This window comes from Spermophilus citellus (assembly GCF_964194105.1).
Source record: "Spermophilus citellus genome assembly, chromosome: 10".
Classification (NCBI taxonomy): domain Eukaryota; kingdom Metazoa; phylum Chordata; class Mammalia; order Rodentia; family Sciuridae; genus Spermophilus; species Spermophilus citellus.
This window is the reverse complement of record NC_138197.1, coordinates 49,101,952-49,114,775: the sequence shown is the minus strand read 5'-3', so window position 1 is coordinate 49,114,775 and position 12,824 is coordinate 49,101,952. Positions and strand designations below refer to the sequence as shown.

At 34.7% G+C, this 12,824-nt stretch overlaps 1 protein-coding gene across 1 annotated transcript in view; it reads left to right on the top strand.

The window, feature by feature from the left end:
* The window catches only part of SOX5 (SRY-box transcription factor 5), a 393,350-nt gene that overhangs the window by 103,462 nt on the left and 277,064 nt on the right, over positions 1 to 12,824 (top strand). The window lies entirely within an intron of this gene.

The window sequence follows — 12,824 nt, the reverse complement described above, 5'->3', positions numbered from 1 at the left end:
TGTTGAGGATGTTTGCACCTGTGTTCATAACATATATTGGTCTATTGTTTTCCTTGTATATAATGTCATTTTCTAATTTTGGCCAGGAAAACAAGTCTGGTTTCATAAAATAAGTTAGGAAGTGCTTTCCTCATATATACATTTTTGATTATTGTTTCAGATGTGTTTAGGATGCAGGGTTAAAGGTTAGTAAGGACCAACCTGTGGTGGTGTGGATTATATTACAAAGGAAATTTGGGGAGTTTATTGTTAGATGATGTTCTCTGTAGAAATTTGATGGATGACCTTGGTATTCCCCCATCTCCCAGCATATTCTGTTGGCTTACAAGTGAATGCATAAACTCTTTATTTGGAAGTATACTATAAGCCTAAATCGAGTAGATATATCCCAACAGGAAAGAGGGCAGGAGACAGTACCCAACCCTGATTTACTTAGGGGGAGACACTAAGAAGTATGGAAAATTAAAACAAAATTAGAGTAACCATTACTCAGTCTAAGGATGGAGCATCTTCAGCAGGAAGGATTGACACAAAGAAACATCGCCATTTAATATGAACATTAGACTATTGTTTATTTTGTATTTCCCCAATTTGTGTGTTTTTGTGTATTTTCCCCTCTAAAAATATTTTTAAAGCTTGGCTAACCAATGAACTGTTATTAAATAATATAAAGATATAGCACAAATACAGAAGTAGAATTTTAAAGAGGACAGACATAATTTTAAAAGGCAAGCATCTAAAAGTCTGAGTTACAGAAAGATAATTTCTGTGTGAACATAGAACCATGAAGATTCACTTATGTTTGCATATTCAATATTCCTAGACATGTATTTTGAATACATAGAACTGTAAATGAACTTGTTCTTAGTGATAATTTGCCATGGAAAAAATGTTTATTACTGAAACAGTTTAGAGATATGTCAAAGAGTTATAGTTATTTGAGTAGAATGATTATATTAGTCATAAAGAAAAAATTCAGTAAGATAATTACAATATAAGAAGTTTCATAATCCAAAATAATAGAATGTTGAAGAAGTTTTGTTGTTGTTGTTGTTGTTGTTGTTGTTTTAATTGCAGGGGAAAATGCAGAGGGAATTATGTTTCAGGAGCTATGTAAAAATCTCACAACAATTGGAAAAATACATTATCTTTAAAGACTTCATCAATCAAAGAGGAAGATTGGACTTGAGAATTGTCACTAAAACCTCATGTCATCCAAGCAACAGAAGAGAGGCATTCTGTATAGCACACACACAAAAAAAGGGATCTATATCATCAAAAAGAATAAAACAGGGCCGGGGTTGTGTCTCAGTGTCAGAGCGCTCGCTTAGCACTTTCAAGGCCCTGGATTCGATCCTCAGCACCACATAAAAATAAATAAAATAAAGTCATTGTGTCCAACTACAACTAAAAAATAAAAATTAAAAATTAAAAAATAAAACACTTAGAAGTACATTTAACAAGTGAACTGAAAAGTTTTTACTCTGAAAACTAGCAAACATTGTTACAGCTCTTTGAAGAGAACAGCAATATGGATATGAGGGGAACAGAGACAGAATGAAGGAAACTAAATGTTAAGCTCACAAATATATGCCACAGACAAATCTTTTCTTCCCTCAAGCAATTTTTTCCATTGTTTTTCAAAGGCCATTAAAATGAACAGCAGGTTGTGATGAAAATTTCATTAAGCCCCAGCTAAATGATTATGAGGGTGCCATATTCTTGCCTTTGCTTCCTCTTGTTGAGGGGAAAGCAGATTTCAATAGAAAGACCACATTGTTTTCAACTTATCCCTGCCAGTAGCAAACTAACAGCAATTCAGAAGTTAGAAGAGAATAGTGTGTTGCCCAAAAGGAGTCCACTGAGGTGAGATGGTTAGAAAGAAAACTCAGATTTGCATATGGGTTAATGAAAAGTCTGTACTGTATTCTAGCTAGCCTATTTTTTCAAGCAATTTATTAAAATATTTTAAGAGTTATATTAGAAGAAAAACATAATAGTATATGTTTGTTGGTGTGTTTTTGCTCTATCATACTTTTTTGCCTCTCATCACCCAAAAAAGTCTGGTGCTAAAGTTTCTTATTGTTCAATGTCACCTTAACTGATATGGTGTATCACAGTTCACAGTAAATTTGTGGTTTCAAATATCTGGCCTATGTATTTTAGTTCCATTATATTGATAATATCTGGGCTCTATCAGTTAGCATTATTAGACTTCGCAGTTCTAGAGTCACAATGAAGTTTAATATCACAGTATGTTAACACATCATTTCTGTATCAAGACACTATGTGAATATGATTCATTCAGGGGGAAATATATATATATATATAAATAGAAAATATGATATGTATAACAATATATAAGTTGCTAACACATATTAAGTATATATCATGTGTTAACTATAGTGTTAAGCAATTTATATGAAATATTTAATCTTTATGTATATCTTGATAACAGAGCTGCCATGCATAGCCCGAATTCCTATCTTAGGAAGTACTATTAATGTTACTTAAATATTGTAATTTCTATTATTTCCATTTTCAGATGAGAAACTGATGGTTAAATATGTCACACTGAATTCACTGTCAGTCTAGATAGAGTCTATGCCTTAACCACCATTCACACTGTTTCCTCCAGTTAGGAAACATTTTTTTTAGGTATAGATGGAGACAATACATTTATTTATTTATTTATTTATTTATTTATTTATTTATTTATTTATTTATTTATTTTTTATGTGGTGCTGAGGATCGATCCCAGTGCTTCACACATGCGTGGTAAGCACTCTTCCCCTGAGCCACAACTCCAGCCTGTCCAGTTAGGAATTTTGTCACACATTTGTTTAATGTTTCCCATGCCTTTGAAATATTGAATACTAAAGTGGTATTTAATAATTTTCTACTAAAGTAAGTTCTTCATTCCTCCACAGTGATCAAATTTCCAGAAAGGTTTTAATAGAAGATCATTTCAGTTTCAACTACTCAAAAAAAATGTCTCAAAGTTATTCCTTAATAAAAACTTGTTGTAGGAAAAAAAATGTCTAGGAGCAAAATTATCATTGACTAAGAGAAATTCATAACTAGAATGAAATATGTACACATTTGAGGCCCCCATTGTCATTTTAGAGAGAGGGAGAACACGGCAGAGATGTGCCTGATGTTACACAGCCTGTTAATATTAAAGTCAGATGGAGAGTCCAGCCCACAGCATATGGGTCTGAGTTCTTCTTTATCCACTCTTGAATTCAGATATTCTTTATTCCTTTTAAAAACAGTGTTTTCACTTTAAAATTATATCACTATGTCACACTGTGACAGAGCTAGGTTTCCAAAAGTACCCTTGCCCTAAAGTTTCAGGTGTTCTGGATTGGTCTGTAAATACAGGTCTACAGTTAAATTTATGATCCAATCCAAACCTCAGTTTGATTTTATGCAACTTTAGGATAATTACAGAAAGGTGAAAATAATTTTTATTTTGATGAGTACCTTAGATATCACTTCAGATAGGATCCCTTTAGATGCAAAGAATGCAACTGAATTCTTATTTTAACATTTATGCATTACTATTAACTTCAGTTTCTCTTTGGAATGGACATTTCAATCTATTTGATACATTTGTTCCTACCTCCTAGAACCAGAGCAAACAAAACTCAGCTTTCCTTTATTTCCGTCCTCTCTATACAATTCCGTTTCTCTTATCTTCCAGCCTAAATTGCTAGACAGAATCATGCAGTATATGGGCTCCACTCATTGTTTTCACATCTTCAAGAATTTCCATCATTGTTATCATTACTCTAACATAATACTGATTACGTGGTATGTAATAGTGTGTTTCTCTTCTACCATTAAAAATTTTAAGGGTGAGTTAAGTCCACATAATTGGTATTCAAATTATTTGTTGAAAGAAATTATTTGTTTAATGCTTAAACTGCCTCAATATTGTCCCATCACTGTCATGGGTAAAGGAGAGAGAGACCTAAAAAAAATCTGCCTCTCCTCTCTACTTCATTCAACCCTCCCCCAAACTTTGAAGTTGGTGTCATTTATTATTTAAAGATAAAACAAGGCTTCATAACATCTTCCTGTTATTTTATGGAGGAACCTGATTTAGAGCAAAAGTACTGTTCCCCATGCAACTCTGTATTTACAAGACCATATTTAACCTGACTCCACCCTCTTTTTTCCCTTTAGCCCTATGCTCTACAACTCTCCAAGTCCTCATTCTTCTGCTCTCTCATCAATATGAATGCAGTTCCCTCAATGATCTGTATGTTTAATACTAGTGTGCCTTTTCAGATGCTGTTCCTCTGCCTTACATGCCATTTCTATCTTATCTACCTAGTGAATTTTTATTCACCTTTTAATACCCAACACTTTTCTCTTAACACCCTTGTCAGACTCTGGCTCGGCTTGCACTGCTTACACTAATTCATCTCTGTAGCTCTTCCCACAGGATGATTACCCCAACTTCCTCTACAGTAGTTTGTGGTCATCTAAATACAATGTTCTTGGAAGAGTCCCTTTGGGTTTTCTGATAATGAGCTTAGTAGGTGTTTGTCTTCACTTAGGTGACAGTCTACCTACTAACTGACATTCTTTGGACTTTGCCAACACTCCCCTGCAAATACATTAGGTTTCACTTGTCTTTCATCTGATATTGCCTTCATATTCTACTCAGACTTTTCTTTTACCCCCTTCTCTAGTTCATTCTGTCTTCTCTGAGTTTCTTTTTCTCATAAACATATTCTGTCTTTATTGAGATCATTTATTTCAGTTCTTTCTGTGACTTAGAGGTTAACGTGTTACCCTGGCACAAAGGTGGATATTTGAAAACCCAGAGTATAACACTAAAATATACATATGATGTGTTTGTTACACTAATGTAATTTTTTTATTCATATTAATGCTTTAAGTGGCTTTAATACATTTCATTTAGGAAATACTTTGACATTCTCTATGGATTACTGGCCACAGGTAATAATTATATCCCAGTGCTGTAAGTAAAGTGAGAAGTGAATTTGATTGATTTTTGAATAATCTTTCAGAATCTAGAACTATAACTTGTTCTTTAATGTGTTGCATCATAATGGAGTGCAGTACCCTTTTCTAGGTAAATAGAAAAGGCATGAGAATCATAGTTCATACTTCTCAGGATGGGTTCAGGACTGGGGCAGACTCCTCCAGGTCACCTTATGTGCCATGGTAGAAGGAGAGCAAGTGTCTCCTTTCAACACCTGCCTAGCCTCTCCCAGTGTTCCAAGGACTCTTAATAGGTTCCCTCGAGGATAGTGAAGTTTATGAGCAAGGAGGTAAGCAAACTCAGGATTCCTGAGTGGCTGCAGAGGCTTTTATAAATCATGGCAGTTATTTATGAGATTGAAATTTTGTGTGGTTTTCCTTTTTTTTTTTTTTTTTTTTGAGAGATAGTACTGAGCTTTTATTTGGCTTTCAAATAAATGAGTTAAGTAGACAGAATTTCCTCTTGGGATTTTAGTTCTGACTCTTTGATTAAGTGATTATGGTTTAACACATCTATATAGTTTAGTTTCTGATCAATTTTGAGGTGATAATTTAAATATATTTAGCAATAATTTAAATATACTTTTACCTACTTTTCTCTTGAAATTTATAACATTTTGCAGAAATTCAAGTTCTATGTTAGAAAAGATTTTTTTCTGCCTAAAATTGCACATCTTCCTTAAAATTTACACTTAAAATGTAATATTTACTTACACTATTTGCTATAATAATTGTGTTAATATAATGAGTGTTCTGTCTGCATTGGCAATGCTAACTGGGCCACTTTCATCAGAAGGTTGTTGAAGAGAACAAATGAGGTAATGCATATCACAGTACTCTGTCAGTCATAATCAACTTGGAATCTTACCAGTTGTTGTCAGTATCACATCTTGGTTCACTGGGAACCTGGCTACTTTAGGTACACCCAAAGTGTATAGTGCTCTTTTCCCAAGATATTATTATATACTAAAAATTCTGATTCAGAACTATAAAACTTTGAAACTTAGGATATATAGTTAACAACACAAGAACAATAAAAAGTAACAGCAAATCCAACAGTCAAAAAATCCTGCAGAGGTAGTTGCTTTGATGTTTACTTATATAAGTTACCCCAGATAAATACATGTTTTGACAATTTCCTACCTGAAGAATTACATTTTTAAGGGAATGAAAATTTCTCCGAATTGATGATGAATGAAATCACAAATTGTGATGCACGTGTAACTAGAAGGGGCTGTTTAACATTAGATTTGTGGATTGGCTACTTTTTCCATGATAAATGTGAATATATGTGAAGACAAATATTATTTGGGCCCAATGCTTCATAAGTTTTTTTAAATTTTCATAGTTTTCTGTTCTGTGATTCATTTGTTCTTGCTTTTCTACTTTATTTTGCTTTCTTTTTATGATTTCTTTTGTGTGCACAAGTGTGCACATGTGTGCATGTGTATGTGTGTGTGTCATTCCCTTTCAGATCCTGAATTCCTTGATTTTGTATGGCAACTCTCTCTCCCCCTGTTCTTCCTTCTTAGAGTATGAAACCCACACCTCCAGGATTGTTTTGCCATGATGCGTGTGTGAGAAACTGCATTCACGTATGAAATTCTGTTTCTGCTGGAACTTGGCTTTCTTTTTATTTACACAACTGGAACTTTTTTCCCTGAACTTCACAAGATCTTTGCTCACCATTTTATATGACAAGACCCAAAAGGCACAACATATTACCAAAGTCACCCAGTGTTACTTTACATGAAGCAGTTCATTGCTTTTAGTATGGACTTCACAAAAAGAGTTCTCTTCTTGGGAGAACTAATAAAAATAATGGAATGGGCTTGAAAAAGTACATTTGTGACAGACTTCAAGCCTTTACCATAGAGTTATCTATCACCATCAGTAGGTGAAGGAAAGGCAGGATTCTCTCTCTCTCTCTCTCTCTCTCTCTCTCTCTCTCTCTCTCTCTCTCTCTCATACTTTGCGGTACAATACAGATTCTTAGAGGCAAATGCCAAAAACACTTAACTCTAGTTGTACCACTTGTAGGATTCTATTGGACACATTTTATGTTTATTCCTAAATGTTATGAACCCAAAATAATGTATACATTGTTCATAAAATTGGTCTCTTTTAAAACTTAAAACTATTCATGGATATTATTGCGTCTTTTTGATATTTACATGTCCTAAATGTAATTCACTTGATTGCACTTTCATATGTTACTTGTGCCTCTTTTCAGAAAAATTGATAATGCATTTTAATTTTTATTGCAAATGTATAGCTCCTTCAAACAGTTATAAACTCCCCCCCCATTTAAGATTTACTTTAGGGTTGCTTATGTAGGTTTTATAAGCAGTGTATTTTCATCTGCAGTTTACTACAACATTATATGTAATTATTCTATAGAAAAGACAGGCCCCTGGTGCATGAGATTTGGCCTTCTGAACATTTCTATTGGCTTTACAAGTGTGATGTTTGAATTTATGTTATAAATCTCAATGTTAGTTCTTATAAGTTAAATGTCTGTTGTTGAGCAGCCCTTTAGAAATTAAATTGGACCATATCACATTAACAGACAAGTTGAAATACGAATTCAGAATTACCCCTAATTTTATCAAGTTTCTAATTACTATTTTTTTAATGGGAAAATTACAGAGATAGGCTTTTGTAAATTCAAAAATCCCAAAGCATTCCATTAATTGAAAGAAGAGGGCACTTTGAAATTCAGTCTTGTTTTAAAATCACATTTGATGAGGTGGGAAAAATCAAAAGTGAGCAGATCAGGGGAAAAGCCTAAAGATACTTTAATTGGCAGAGGTTTGAGTTGCTTTTGTTTAGTTGCTCACTGTCCTTTTGACAAAGTACATGTTGAAGAGGCTTTGTAAGTGCTGTTCCACTGAAGGACAAACAAGGGTACTTTTCAATTGAGCTCTTTTAAGTTTTGTTCCTCACACTCCCGCTGCTGTTGGAGGCTACTCCTGATGTATTGTGGCTGTGTTCATCTGTGCAGTCTGTCACTGGAAAATGTCTCTCTTCTTGTTGAGCAAGCTACAGGCTAACCTCCAGCACCCTTTCAAAGGCATCACTGTATGGAAATCGACACTCAAAAAGTGATGATAAAGAAAGGAGTTTATTTTTTCAAAGGTCAGGACAAGAAGACACCCTCAAATGTTGTAGAGCCTATTTCCTCAGGAATAAGGGTTTTAACTTTAGCCGAGTTAGCTGAGTTTGAAGTGTCATTTTTCAACACTAGAGTGAAACTTGTTCACTGTCATCTCCTTTTCAAGTAGTATTCATCATCGCTTATCATTTATTATAGTTTATCCTGATCTTGTTGATTTCATTAAGTGTTAGAGAAAATTAATTTGTATTTTCTTGAAAGACCCTCTGACTGGGATCGTAAAGGCTTCATGATTGCCCTTGGAAATCTTCACCTAGTGAGTCCCTGAGCTTGAAATCCAGGGTATCTGAATAACAAAACCATTTGGCCAAGACAGTTTCTATTTTTGTTTTAAACTCTAACTTGCACTCTTGCTAATAACATGTAACCGCATTATAAATTTATGTCCTTCATCTTCTGCATTGTTCTGTGAATGATCAAGTTATCATTTTTAGTTAGCTGTTTGCATTTTAACATGAGACAGTAAATATTTGATCCCTAAGTGTTTCATCCCTGCTCATACATGAGTTTGTCTACTGAGGGGACTGTCTGAACCATTCCAAATGTTTTTTGTTTTTTTTTTTTTACCCAGATGATTCTAGTATTTTTCTGAAATTTTCATATAAATGGAGCACCTCTTTTCCTTGTGCTTAACCAAATCTGTCAGTTGCAGACTTTCAGTTTCAATGTGTGGATCACCTAAAGGAAAACCCAGTGACCCAGGCTGTACATTCACAAACACGAGGAGAGCATGCCAGCCTGTCTTGTTGCTTATGTGCCACAGCTTTTGGGGATATCATTTATTCAAGAGTGGAGAGCTAGCCACCTGTTTCTGAGGCCTCTTTTCTCTCACATTGAAGGTCCAGGCCCTTGCTGAATTGTAACACTCTAATCTGGGCAACACACATCGAATCTTCCTGAAACTGATTTGTCAGACTAGCTGGAGGATTTTGTGTTTACGTGCGTGTGTGTTTTTCACTCCGTTACCCTTGAGGCACTTGTCACGACCGTGCATATTAAAATTAATCAGACCTCCCAGGCCTGTGTGGCTGTGTGTTTAACATGGAGAAGTGGATATCAAGCATTTGCCCTAATTAAATAGGCCTGCTTGGTTTTGTTCTAGTGGATGCTTGGTCTTTTTTTTTAATAGGAGTTACTTATGGAGAAGGCACGGACAGCACTAGAGTCAGTGGAGAGCTCACTCAGAATTGCCTTTGCCACCTGCTCCCAGAGTTCTGAGACCTTGAGGGCTCCCAGTGTGCCTGTCCAAACCACCCTTATCATTGAGGAGAAATATGGCCCACATCATGAGGGAGCAGTGAGGCTAGGGCAGAACAGAGTGAGCATATGACCTGGACATTTTGGACTGATTAAGACAACCCATCTTACATGTTAAAAAACTTTGGATACCAGATTGTACTCTGTGCTCTTATTTTTGGATGATGAACTTTGGAAGCTTTTGGTGAAATTCTTGTTTGGAATTCAGAATGAGTGTTCTTTCTTTTGTGTCTTGAATTTGAAAGGCAACTTTACTTACCTATCTTTCACTTGTTTCCTTGTCATATACATATAACATAGAAGCCATTTATAATGCAATAGCACGTGAACTAACTCTCTCTCTCTCTCTCTCTCTCTCTCTCTCTCCACACACACACATACACACACACACACACACACACACACACACACACACACACATATATATATATATATACTCACTTCTGAATATTTATGGACCTAATCTATTTTCATTTATGTTAGACTTTCTCCATAGCTCTAGGGAAGAATGTCATGGGACATTTGGAAACAAACTTTTATGAAGTGTAAACTGAAAATGTCACACACTGATAAAACACAGTAGTTTTCTTCTTTGTTAGTGTCATAAATAAGGTAAACACTAACATACTGACCTGAGTTTGTGCATTTTACTCTCAATTACTGTGTATTATATAGATGTTTCTTTTTGTATTTTAGAAAACAAATTGAAAAATTTGTTCACAATATTTCAATTTCAATTTTATATATATATATATATATATATATATATATATATATATATATATGTATAAAATAAACCATGGAACCTACATTAGAAACAATTTGGAAGCTAAAGTAATAATAATAAAAAACCCTTTATTGTTAAGCTGTTTGGGGTGACAGTTTACTAGATTTCCAGATAAGCACTGAAGGTCATTTGGTCAAAGATAACTCTGGAAGGACTGAGTCCCTAGAATTGGTTGATGCCCTTCCAAATTCAAAGGGTTGGAAAATTCCAAAAGCAAAACAAAACAAAAAACAAGTACTATTTCCCAACTTTTATTCCTTTCTTCCTATTGAATCTAATATGCTACAGGATACTTTTGTTAGCCTATATCCTCTCTATTTTGTGGGGGCGTGCAACTCACATGTGGAGAGCTGTAGCCGCAGTGCCAACAACTGTCTGGTACCTGACAGCATCCTGGAAACCCCCCTTCTGTTCACTTAGGTTGCTGCTGGTTATTTATTAACACAATGCAGACTGTTCAATGTGGGTGTATATGAAATAGAAAGAAAAATAAAGGCCCTGAACAAGTAAATACATCTTTCATCATTCCTTTTGTTTGGTATGTTTACTGTGTGCTATTCTTGGTCAATAGAAGTTGTTTGACAGTTCTGCAGAGGGTGAGGAACCTTTTTTTGAACTTTATTCCTGTGTTTTGTCTTTGTAGAAAAAGTTTCTATTTGCCATTTTCTTTTTATTGCAACATCTCTGTGTAAAATATTTTTTGAAGATTGTATTGCTATAAATATAGTAAGTATAGGTGATTATGAAGCATGATAGATGATTTTATCCACATTTTTTGAAATGGAAAGTTAAGAGACCAGAATTCCAATGTAACATTCATATATGAACTTTTAAATTAGAATTAGAAAATGAGATACTGTACATCAACATTTATACTTCCTTTTAAGAAAAGTACCATTTGTTCTCAGGCCTGTGTAAGGTTCACTAAAATATTGAGCCTTGGTTTAATGTGTATTTTAAGTTCTCTTCTCCCCACACAATAAATAATATCAATGTGGTGCTCATTGCATGGTGTAATTACTGAAGAGATCTGTAACTGGGAAAGCACACCATAATTGAGCATGTCTGTTTATTATAGGACAGTGCTGCCGTGCTGGTGTTTAGTGTGTTAATAGATAAGAATTGATTCGCTGTTTCAGATGAATTAGATCTCTGTTGCTTAGACCTTTCTTTTCTGAGAAGTTATGCTTCATTTGTGGAAATGTGCCTGAAAGGTTTATACACCCCAGTGTGACATCAGTCATGTGGAAGACTTGCGAGCAGAAAACCATATAAATGCACAAAACCCACCCTCTGCCTTTTGGAGTTTTTCTTTCTCTGATTTTCTTCAGTTTGTTTGTTTGTTTGTTTATTGTTTCACTTGTTTGTTTGTTTTATCCTTAGTTTTCCTGCACCAGTCCTTGACTCAGCATTGTGACACTTTTCATCAATGTCAGGATCTCCTGGCTTAGAGCAGTAGAGCACATGCATGGGGGTTGTGGTGTTGGGAGCAGTACTGTGTAAGCAGGAGAGGTCAGATCTCAGTGAATGTAGAACCTATCCAAATTTCAGGGAGAAAAAAAATGTGCAATATAAAAGTCATAAGCTAAGAAGTGTCTGTGTTGGCTTGCATTTTGCCTCCTCAGTGGTTTAGTTGGGAATCTGGACCATCTCTGTTGTTCTACAATGTGATTGGACAGCCACATCATTACTTTACTTAGTCTTTCTGCCATTTATCTCATAGGAATCATTAGGAATAAAGAAATGTCAGTGACAATAAATTGAAATTGTGTATTTTTTAGCACAGCTTTTTCACTCAAACAATTATAATAAGGGGCTCATAAAGTATTAATTAAATTAAAATGAATAGTAGGTCTTGGAGTCCTTATGTATTACTGCTGGGATATTTTCCTTTGTTTTTCAAATGTCACATTCAGAGAGTTATACATTACGTGTTTTGAAGTGGCCTAGCTAAATTACAAATCTTCTGAAATATTTTGTTTGTTCTGTAGAATTGTAGTTAGAGAAATGTTAAGTCTATCTCTGTCTCTATTCTTCATGTGTTTTTATATCTGTATTCATACTCACATACACAGGAAATAATCTTGCTAATTCAGATCTTAAAATTTCCATAAATGAATGACTACACACACACATACGCATGCAAATATGCATTTATGTAAAATAAAAACAATGAAGTTACAGTTTGATTTTAGGAATATTTATCTCACTCAATCTCTAATGTGAAATTTTTTGCCAACAATATTTTTGGACAAAATAAAGTACACAGATCGGGATCTCAATACAGAATAGGGACTTCCATTCATGTTCTCTATTTTTTTCTAGACTTTTTTTTTGTACCAGAGACACATAACCACTGAGTCACATCCCCATCCCTTTTGAGACGCTAAATTGCTTAGGGCCTCACTCAGTTGCTGAGGCTGGTCTTGAACTTCAATCCTCCTGCCTCAGTCTCCTGAGTCAACTGGGATTATAGTCGTGCAACGCCATGCCCAGTTTTCATTACCTTTTGTTAACATCCTTTGTACAGTCTTTCAATGCCCAAGATAGAGTCGGTATCTCCTTTCTCTACAAATTTAATCTTTT